This window comes from Bos taurus, chromosome 3 (assembly GCF_002263795.3).
Source record: "Bos taurus isolate L1 Dominette 01449 registration number 42190680 breed Hereford chromosome 3, ARS-UCD2.0, whole genome shotgun sequence".
NCBI classification, from domain to species: domain Eukaryota; kingdom Metazoa; phylum Chordata; class Mammalia; order Artiodactyla; family Bovidae; genus Bos; species Bos taurus.
This window is the reverse complement of record NC_037330.1, coordinates 94,034,275-94,045,662: the sequence shown is the minus strand read 5'-3', so window position 1 is coordinate 94,045,662 and position 11,388 is coordinate 94,034,275. Positions and strand designations below refer to the sequence as shown.

The 11,388-nt window shown below is 37.9% G+C and overlaps 1 protein-coding gene across 4 annotated transcripts in view; it reads left to right on the top strand.

Annotated features, from left to right (window-relative positions):
• ZFYVE9 (zinc finger FYVE-type containing 9) overlaps positions 1-11,388 on the top strand; it is a 118,234-nt gene that overhangs the window by 85,736 nt on the left and 21,110 nt on the right. The window lies entirely within an intron of this gene.

Below are 11,388 nucleotides of genomic sequence, written 5' to 3'. Positions count from 1 at the left end.
GAAAATATAAAAAACCCAAATCAAACTTTAAGAAACAAAAATGACAATGAGATGAAAAATATACTGGGTGAGATTAATGGCAGATCAGACACTGCTGGAAAAAATTAATAAAAACAGAACCATCCAAGATGAAACATAAAAGGCTGGAAACTGAAATGAATGGAGTATCATTGAGATGTGAGAAATGTTGGATGGCTTAACTCTGTAATTGAAGTCCCCCAAAGAGTGGAGAAGTGGGTTGACAGAAAAGATATTTGAAGAATCAGTGATGAAAAATTTTGTAAATCACCAGCTCGATGGACATGAGTTTGGGTAGACTCCGGGAGTTGGTGATGGACAGGGAGGCCTGGCGTGCTGTGATTCATGGGGTCGCAGAGTCAGACATGACTGAGGTGACTGAACTGAACTGAGAATCATATAGATTCAAGAAGTTCAATGAACTCCAGCTGCAGGATGAAAAGTATTACATTAAGGAACATTATAATCATCATCATCAAATTGCTTAACACCAGAGGTAAAGAGAAGAATCTTAAAGGCAACTAGAGAAAAAAAATCCACTTTATATACTGAGCAGTGGGTATAAGAATGACTGTAGACTTCTCATTCAAACAGTTGAGTTCCCAAGACAGTACACAAAATCCTTAAGGTACTTAAAAAAAAAGATAACCTATCAACCTATAGATTAAAACACCTAAAATAAAATACCCAGGAATAAATTTAACCAAGGATATAAAGATCAGTACTCTTAAAATCATAAAACATTGATGATGAAAATTGAAGATGACACCAAGGAATAGAAAGATATTCCAGATTTATGGATTAGCAGAATTAATACTGTTAAAATCCATACTACCAAAAGCTATCTATAGATCTAATGCAATTCTTATCAAAATACTCATGACATTTTTCACAGAACTAGAAGAAATAATCCTAAATGTTATATGGAATCACAAAAGACCTTGAGATGTCATCCAATCTTGAGGGAAAAAAAAAGGACAAAGCTAGAGGTATAATACTTTTTGACTTCAGAGTATAGTACAAAGCTGCAGTCATCAAAATAGAATGGTACTGGCACAGAAAGAGATAAAAATCAATGGAATCAGATAGAGAGCTCAGAAATAAACCCACATACTTAAGTTCAATTAACCTACAATGAAGGAGGCATGATATTCACCAGAGAAAAGAGAGTTTCTTCAATAAATAGTGCTCGGAAAACTGGACAGCTACTTGTAAAAGAGTGAAATTAGAACATTGTCTCACACCATATATAAAAATAAACTCAAAATGGATTAAAGACCTATATGTAAGACCTGAGACCATAAAACTGGACGAAAACATAGGCTGAACACTAATTTACAGAAAGTGTAGCAATATTTTCTTAGATCTATCTCCTAAGGCAAAAGAAGTAAAACTAAAAATAAATAAATGGGACCTAGTTACATGTAAGAGGTTTTTTAATAGCAGAGAAAACTATCACCAAAATGAAAAAACAACCCCCTGAATAGGAAAAAATATTTGTTAATGATATTACTGATAAGGGGTTAGTATCCAAAATAGATACATGGCTCACAGAACTCAATATTAGGAAAAAAACTTGGGAGACTTCCCTGGTGGTCCAGTGTCTAAGACTCCATGCTCCCAATGCAGGAGATCTGGGTTCGATCCCTGGTCAGAGAATTAGGTCCCACATGCCACAACTGAAGGATCCCACATGCTACAACTAAGACCTGGTACAGCCAAATGAATAAAGTAATTAAAGAACAATAACAAGCAACTCTATTAAAAAATAGAAGAGAAAGCTCTGGAAGTCCAGTGGTTAGGACTCAGCACTCTCACTGCCTAGGCCTGGGTTTGATCCCTGGCCAGGAAACTAAGATCCTGCAAGCTGCATGATGTAGCAAAAAAAAAAAAAAAAAGGAAGAAGATATGAATAGATGTTCCAGAGAAAGTATACAAATGGCCAATAGGCACATGAAAAGTTTCTCAACATTTCTAATCATCACAGAAATGCAAATCAAAACCTCAGTGAAGAACCACCTCACACTTGTCAGAATGACTATCATCATAATGTCTATAAATAACAAATGTGGCAAAGCTGTGGAGAAAGGAGGATCCTAATACAGAGGGGATTCCTGTTAGGGGGCATGTACATTGGCACAGCTACTATGGAAGATATTATGGCGGTTCCTCAAAAAACTAAATATAGAACTATCATATGATACAGCAGTTCCGCTCTTGAGTATATATTTGAAGAAAAAAACAGTAATTTGAAAATGTACATGGACCCAAATGTTGATAGAAGCATAATTTACAATAGCCAAGATATAGAAGCAGCCTAAGTGTCCATCAACAGATGAATGGTATATGTATATGTATGTATACACACGCATGCTTGCACGTGCAATGGAGTGTTACTCAACCATAAAAAAGAATGAGATTCTGCCATTTACAACAAAATGAATGGACCTAGAGGATGTGAAGCTTACTGAAATAAGTCAAAGACAAATACTGTAATGTTAGCACTTACTTGTGGAATCGAAAAGAATAAAACAAGTGAACATAATGAAATAGACTCACAGATGTAGAAAATAAATTAGTGGTTACCAGTGGGAAGAGGGGAATGAAGAGCAGCAAGATATACATAGGGGAATGAGGAGGTACAAACCACTGTCTGTAAAATGAGTAAGCCAGAAGGGTATGTTATACAGCCCAGGGAAGTGTAGTTGTTGTTTTATAAACTGTAAATGCAGTATAATCTATAAAAATATTGAATCACTGTGTTGTGCATCTGAAATTAGTATTGTAAATCACCCATGTTTCACTTAAAAATAGTGAAAACACAAAGTCCCATTATGAGATATGAGAGAAGGGGCTATCATTACAGGCTCTATAAATAGTAAAAAAACAATAGAGCATAGTATGAATGCATTTATACTAATACATGTCCAACTTGGACAAAATGGACAAATTCTTCGAATGTTGACTTTCATACCTCTGTCAAGAAAAAATAGGTTAACTTGAATAGCCCTGCATACATTGAAAGAATTGAATTTATTATTGTAAACCTTTTTGCAAAGAAAAGCCCAGGTCTAGATATGTTCACTCGTGATTGTTACAAAAGGAAGGACAAAATAACACCAGTTCTATACAAACTCTTAGAAAATAGATGAGGAGGCTTTAATTCCACTAGTATCAAAATCAGAAAAAATTTTTAAGAAATGAAAACCTATATCCTTCATAGTTGGTTGCATAAATACATAACAAGTTTTTAGTATATCTAATTTAATAATACAGAAAAAATAAGATACTTCATAACTAAATGGGATATATTCCAAGAATGCTAAATTGGTTTAACATTAAAAAATCAATCTGTAACTCAGCATTTTAATAGGATAGAAAGGAAGAGCATATTAAAAGACAAAAACTACAGAACTCTCATCTATATATATATACATATGTATATATATACATATAAAGCCTCCTCATCATATGTATATATATATATCAGCAGTTTAAAATAGAAGTTTTACAATTGAATAAAGAGAATTTATGAAAGACCTAAAATTAATATATCCAATGGTGACTGATTGATTGGTTCTTTAAAATGAGGAACAAGGAGATGATGTCTATTCTTGTTTTTATTAAACATTTCAGTGGATCTTCTAGCCAATGTAATAAGGGGGGGGGGGGGAAACAAAATTAGAGGAATACAGTTGGAAAAAAAATGTCTTTATTCATGGATAACATGATTATCTATGTAGGAAATCCTGGAGTAGTGTGTGCATGCTCAGTCATGTTCAACTCGTTGCAGACCCATGGACTGTAGCCCCCCAGGCTCCTCTGTTCATGGGGTTTCCCAGGCAAGGATACCAGAGTGGATTTCCATTTCCTACTACAAGGGATCTTCCTGACCAAGGATCGAACCCCAGTCTCTTGTGTCTTCTGCATTGGCAGGTGGATTCTTTACCACTTCTTCACCTAAGGAGTTTACAAAATAGTACTAGATCTAATCAATCAGTTTATCAGAGTTATAAGATCATTGTGTAAAAATCAATTGTATTTTTGTATACTAACAATCAGAAGTTGGAATTTAAAAACAATACAATAGCATCATAAATATGACGTATTTAGGGGTGAATTTAACAGATTATTAGCAGTCCCTCTATGCTGAAAATTACAGAACATAGTTAAGAGAAACTGAAGACCCAAATAAATACTATGAGGTATACTACGTTTTTGAATCAGAAGACGCAATATTGTTAAGATGGCATTTGTCCCCAGATTGATTCATAGCTTCAGTACAATCCCAGTCAACATACCAGCAAGCTATTTTAAAATACAAATCGAGACACTGATTTTAAAATGTATATGGAGATTTAAGAGACCCAGAATAGCTGAGACAACTTTGAAAAAGAACATAATTCAAAGACTTACACTACCTGATGGTTAAGGCTTCTTTTAAAGATATGTTAATCAGGACAGTATTATTTTAGTGTAATATGTATGTCTAGATCGGTAGAACAGAGTTGAGTGATTTCAAGTGCTGTTTATAAGGGTATATACACATACCAAAATTTGTCAGATTACATACCTTAAATGTGTACATTTTGTCATTTATTTTAAATACAGCTAAAAAATATCACAAAATCTTTCAGGAAATGTAGTGGACATTCAAACTTTCATCACATCACTGGGGGAATAGAACCAAAGAGGTAGCCTCATGTCAGAGTTTCAAGCAAAAAGGAACAAAATTGTGTTGATTCTTTACTAAAAACCAGAGAGAAATAATGTTGGTTGTATAATACAAGAATCTATAAAACTGTATATCTATGCAGTCCCCAACTTGTATAATTTAGGCTGAATGGCCTCTTGAGATTCTTTTTCCCTGGACAGTTCTAAAATAGGAATTTCTGTTTATTTTAGTTCAGAGCTACATATATCCTTCAGAGAATTGTGAAGTTACAAAAGCATAATTTTAAAGGTTCATTGTAGCACAAGCAGGAACAGATGGTCCTAAAATCTGCTGGAGGAATGTTTTATTTTTTGGCCTTCAAGGAATACATTTCTTTTCTCTTAGGGAGGAGGAACTGATAATCTTCTTTTCAAAAGAATGAAGGGAGTTGGTGAAAGGTGCTCTGGAAAATGGGGCAGAGGAAAGAGGTGTTGTTCCATTGACTGTTAGCATAGCTGTTCCTCGTGTTATACATGGAAGACAGTGTTTAACCGCAGGTTGAATGAAAATATAAAGATCCCTCAGGAGCCCTGGCTGTTACCTCTCCAGTGACTGCAGCAGGAGCTGAACACTGCATGTTCACAGTAAGATTGTCTTTACCCCTCCTCTCTCGTGTCCCTGCGTGTCCACTGATAGCGGTGAGTAGTGGCTTCAGAATGCTGCTGCTGCTGCTGCTAAGTCGCTTCAATCGTGTCCGACTCTGTGCAACCCCATAGACGGCAGCCCACCAGGCTGCCCCGTCCCTGGGATTCTTTAGGCAAGAACACTGGAGTGGGTTGCCATTTCCTTCTCCAATGCATGAAAGTGTAAAGTGAAAATGAAGTTGCTCAGTCGTGTCTGACTCTTCACGACCCCATGGACTACAGCCTACCAGGCTCCTCTGCTCATGGGATTTTCCAGGCAAGAGTACTGGCGTGGGGTGCCATTGCCTTCTGGCTAAACCCCTAGCTTTCCCTGTCTCCTAGCTCTCACAAGCTTGCTGCTACTTTTAGCGTTGAGGCCACCAGCTCTAATCTCATTGTGTTCAAGTACCATAAGAAACCCTGGTCTCCCTCCATATCCCTCATCTCCCCAAATTTAATTTCTATCTCTGTACATCCACCTTTCTGACCCCATTTTTCACTCACCTTGAAAAACTCAAAGGCTCAGTCCCTGTAAGTTTTATTTGTCTCTGTCCACTTCTTTGTTGATCTAGCCAGTCCCTTAAATACAGTTTCCTGATGTCTTCCAGATATCTTCCTTCAACCTGACTCTTCCTTGTTTTATAGGCTTGAGCGTCTTTTTAAAAAATTAATTAATTTTTTTATTTATTGATTTTGTTTGCCATGCCATATGGCTTGCAGGAGGATTTCAGTTCCCTGACCACGGATTGAACCCATGCCATGGCAGTGAAAGCCTGGAATCCTAACTACCAGGCCACCAGAGAAGCCCTCAACTTGAGTTTCTTGTTCCTTACTTGACATCTCCAGTTTTTTTAGGCATCTTAAGCTTAGCATGTTCAATTCTGAACTCCTGATCTTCCCTCAGAATTTCCTCTTGCAGTCTTCCCTAAATTAATGGCAGTGCCATCCTTCCATTTACTAGGCCCAAAACTTTGGAGTTGTCTTTAAGTCTTCTTTCATATCCTGAGTCGAACCTGTTGTTCTGTGTTCTGCTGGCTCTACCTATCTAGAACCCAGCCACCTCTCAACCCTTGGGCCAGTCTTGGTGTGAGGTAATCTTGGATTTGTGCGGTAGTCTCCTAACTGGTCTTTGTTGGCAGCCTTTCCCCCATCCATTTATTCTCAACACAGCAGCCCAAGTGATCCTGTTAAAACTAAGTAAAATCATGTCACTCTTCTGCTCAAAATTCTCCAAAGATCTTTCATCCCAATCAGAACGATACCTGAAGTCTTCTGTACCCTGTGTTCTCCTTAACCCACTCCCTGTTTTAACCTTTCTTCTTACACCTCTCCCTTTTCAGCCACACTGTCCTTAATTAATGTTCCTTGAAATTGTCTGGCTTGCTAACATGCTGCAACTACACAGTCATTGAACCAGCTGTTCTAAGTGCCTGTAGAGCTCTAGGCTCTTCCCTGGATAGTCCCATGGCTTTTCCCTCTCTTTTCAGTAAGAACTCTCCCAAGTATCCAGTATTAAGTGGCACTTGCCAGTACTCCTAGTCATCCTTCATGCCTTATTTTTCTGTATAGCACTTATCAGTGTCTAACATTTAATGTATTTTACTTTTTCCCCTCCCCCTCTGCACACAAGAATATGAGTTCTGTGGGGGAAGATTGTTCAGTACTGAATAAACCGAATACTAACACAAAGCCTGGTACACATTAGATGCTCATTGCTACACGAATGAGTGAAGGTTCATGGTTCATGATTTGTAGACCCATAGGCCTGGAAGGTGGATGCTAGCTTCTCCACACAAGGGAACTACAGCTAATTAGAAGGACAAATATTTGTATCTTCCCTGCAGCCATGAAATTAAAAGATACCCTCTCCTTGGAGGAAAGTTATGACCAACCTAGATAGCATATTAATAAGCACAGATATTACTTTGTCAACTAAAGTCCATCTAGTCAAGGCTATGGTTTTTCCAGTAGTCATGTATGGATGTGAGAGTTGGACTATAAAGAAAGCTGAGTGCCAAAGAATTGATGCTTTTGAACTGTGGTGTTGGAGAAGACTCTTGAGAGCCCCTTGGACTGCAAGGAGATCCGACCAGTGAATCCTAAAGGAGATCAGTCCTGGGTGTTCATTGGAAGGACTGATGTTGAGGCTGTAACTCCAATATTTTTGCCACCTGATGTGAAGAGCTGACTCATTTGAAAAGACCCTGATGATGGGGAAGATTGAAGGCAGGAGGAGAAGGGGATGACAGAGGATGACATGGTTCGATGGCATCACCGACTCAATGGACATGAGTTTGGGTAAACTCCAGAAGTTGGTAATGGACAGGGAGGCCTTGCATGCTGTGGTTCATGGGGTCGAAAAGAGTCAGACACAACTGAGCGACTGAACAGAACTGAGTGACTAAAGATGTTAAGCATCTTTTCAAGTGCTTGTTGGCCATTTGTGAATCTTCTCTATAGAAATGTCCAGAGCTGGGTGTGGATGATGCCATATAAGAAATACAAAAAATGTGGTGTGGCAGTTCAAAAAAGGGAGTGGTCACATTAGTTCTGATGGGAAATTAAAGAAGGCTACTGGTAGGAACTGGTGTTTTTACTAAGTCTTGACTTAGGATCAGCTTTTTTCAGCTGCTTAGATATGGGAGAAGAAAAAGGAGGGTGGTGGTGGTGGTATAGTTGCTAAGTCATATCTGACTCTTATAACTCCATGGACTGTAGCTTGCCAGGCTCCTCTGTCCATGGGATTCTCCAGGCAAGAATACTAGAGTGGGTTGCCATTTACTTCTCCAGGGGATCTTCCTGACCCAAGAATTGAACCCAGGTCTCCTGCATTGCAGGTGGATTCTTAACCAACTGAGCTACAAAGGAAGCCCAGAGGGAAGGTAAATAACAGCATATGCTACAGCTCAGAGATGGGAACTGGTAACAGATCAGGAGGTAGTCCTGCTTGCAAGGATACAGTAGGAAGCAAGGTAAAGCAAGAAAGCTGGTTTGGAGTTAGAGCATAGGACACTTATGATCTGAGTGGAGGACAAGGTGGGGAAAATGTGATCAGAGCTGTGCCTTTGGTAAATATGGAAACATTCAGTTGATCTAAGAAAGAAAAGAAAATTTTTATTTGAGCCAAATTGAGGATTATAGCCTGGAAAAGCATCTCAGAAAGCTCTGAGAACTGTTAACACCCCATTAGAAATCAATGCACAGTTATAAGTTTTTTGAGACAGAATGCTATACATTACATGACTTATAATTAACAGTTGACACAATCCAGATCTGCTAGAAATGACCCCCTTACAAGATCCAGAGGAAATGTTCTCTTTTAAGTGGTCTTGTTGGAGCTTGGAGAATGCTGCTTTCATGGTTGCCAATAGGGGAGGCCTGGTAGATGCATAGTGCAGCAGATACACAATGCACAGTAGAAGGGAGAGAGAAGGCCAACAGAGAAATTTTTTTATATTAAAAATTTTTCTTATCTTACCATTAAGTATGAATTTTATTTCACATGTAGAATGAATCAGTGCTGCTAGAGATTGACTGTAGGTAAAACAGTTATAAAGTTGTTAAATGTCCAGAAAAGAGGTAATTGGTCTTAAACAGTAGTAATGGATCAACAGATATTACAGAATTTGAATTGACAGAGCAGAGAAATGGCTCAACTAAAGTGGAAAACCAATTATTTATATCATTGTATGACAAGTGTAAGTTTGCCTTATGTTCAGTAAGATCCTTTGAATATTTGGGAAATTCTCTCTTTGGTATAAAATGAACATGGTTTTAAGAAACCAAACCAACCAACCCTGTTCATTCATTTCTAAAGAAATACGAAGTTTTAAGAAAATCTCATTAGCTTTGAAATTGATATCCAGGAAAATGATTTTGTAGAGGCTAGCTAATTTATTCAGAATATCCAAATTGAAAACTTTTTATATTTTTTGACAAGGCCATTCGGCTTGTGCAATCTCTGGTTCCCTGACCAGGGACTGAACCTGGACCCAGCAGTGAAAGCGCTGAGTCCTAACTACTGGATCACCAGGAAATTCTTGAAAATATGTTTAATCTGCTCAGTGTAAGCAAAATTAGAAATCACTTTAGCCTAATGATTTGGAAGAAATGGCAGATATAATATTTTTTAGAATTGCTGTATATGATTGTATCCATTTCTTTCATGCGACATAAATGTAAATTGTAATTGAGAGCCTAAATTAGTCTGTCTACTGACTTCTCCAAGAAGCAATCTTCTGACTTACTTCATTTGCAAAAACTTATTTTAAAGTATTTGTTGGAAAACCCTGATAGAACTGGTTTGTTTTATTGGGTTGATAAAAGTTAGTGTGAGATGAATTTTTAATTATTGTTTGGATGCCTCTGGCATTACAGCTATTTATTAAAATATTAACTTTGCAAGAGTTATAAACATAACAAAGTCAAACCAGAGGATGATGGTATCTTGGCATTGTATTGGTACAGTACCTAGAAATAAATTTACCAAGGATATAAAAGACTTGAAACCTTAAAACTATAAAATTTATTGAAAGAACTTGAAGACCTAAAAAATTTTGTTCTTTTACACAATTTTGGCTTCAGAGTCCCTTGCAATTTCAAATGAACTTGATTGAGTATTGGCTTTCCAGTTCTATAAAAGGCCATTGGAATTTAAAGAAAAAATTTATTATTCTTTATTTTGGTTGCGCTGGGTCTTCGCTGCTCTGTGCAGGGCTTTCTCTGGTTGTTGTGAGCAGGGGCTACTCTTCATTGTGGTGCACAGGCTTCTCGTTGCAGTGGCTTCTCTTATTGTGGAGCACAGGCTCTAGGTTCACAGGCTTCAGCAGTCGCAGCATGAGGGCTCATTAGTTGTGGCTCATGGGCTCATAAGCTCAGGCTCTGCAGGCTCCATAGTTATGGCTTAGGGGCTTACTTGCTTTGTGCTGTGTGTGTGGAATCCTCCCAGACCAGGGACTGAACTGCCCCTGCACTGGCAGGTGGATTCTCATCCACTGGACCACCAGGGAAGTCCCCATTGGAATTCTGATAAGGCTTGTGCTGGATCTGTAGATCACTTTGAGTAGTAGTGATATGCTAACAGCTTTCAATCTTCCAATACATGAACATGAGATGTGGTCTCATGTTCAAAGAACAAAATTGGAGACTTCAAAACTTGTCAGTTTCAAAACTTACTTCAAGGCTATAGTAATCAACAGTGTGGTATTGGCATGAAATAAAATTCATACATTTAACGGCCAGTTGATTTTGACAAGGGTGCCAAGACTATTTAATGGTGAAAGAATAGTCTTCAACAGATGGTACTGGGACAACTGGATATCCACATGTAAAAAGAATTAAGTTGTCCCTTTACTTCAAATCATAAAGTTTAACTCAAAATAGATCAATGACCTGAATATAAGAGCTAAATTCATACAGCTCTTAGAGAAAAACATGAGGGTAAGTTTTCATCACCTTTGATTTAGCAGTGGGTTTTTAGATATGCATAAAAAAACAAAAGAAAAAATACATAAATTGGAATTAAGAAAAAGTAAAACCTTTTGTGCATCCAAGGATATTAACAGGAAAGTGGAAAGACAACCAGTACAATGGGAGAAAATACTTACAGTCCATTTATCTGATATAAGGATCTGTTCTCTAGGTCTAGAATAAAGAAATCTTACAATTCAACAACAAAAGACAAACAGTCCAATTTAAAAATGAGCAAAAGATATGAAGAGAAATTTCTCCAGAGAAGATACACAAATGGCCGACAAGCATTTGAAAAGATGCTTAACATCTTTAGTCACTCAGTTCAGTTGCTCAGTCGTGTCCGACTCTTTGTGACCCCATGAACCACAGCACGCCAGGACTCCCTGTCCATCACCAACTCCTGGAGTTTTACCCAAACTCATGTCCATTGAGTCGGTGATGCCATCCAACCGACTCATCTCATCCTCTGTCATCCCCTTCCCCTCCTGCCCTCAATCTTTCCCAGCTTCAAGATCTTTTCAAATGAGTCAGTTCTTCACATCAGGTGGCCAAACTATTGGA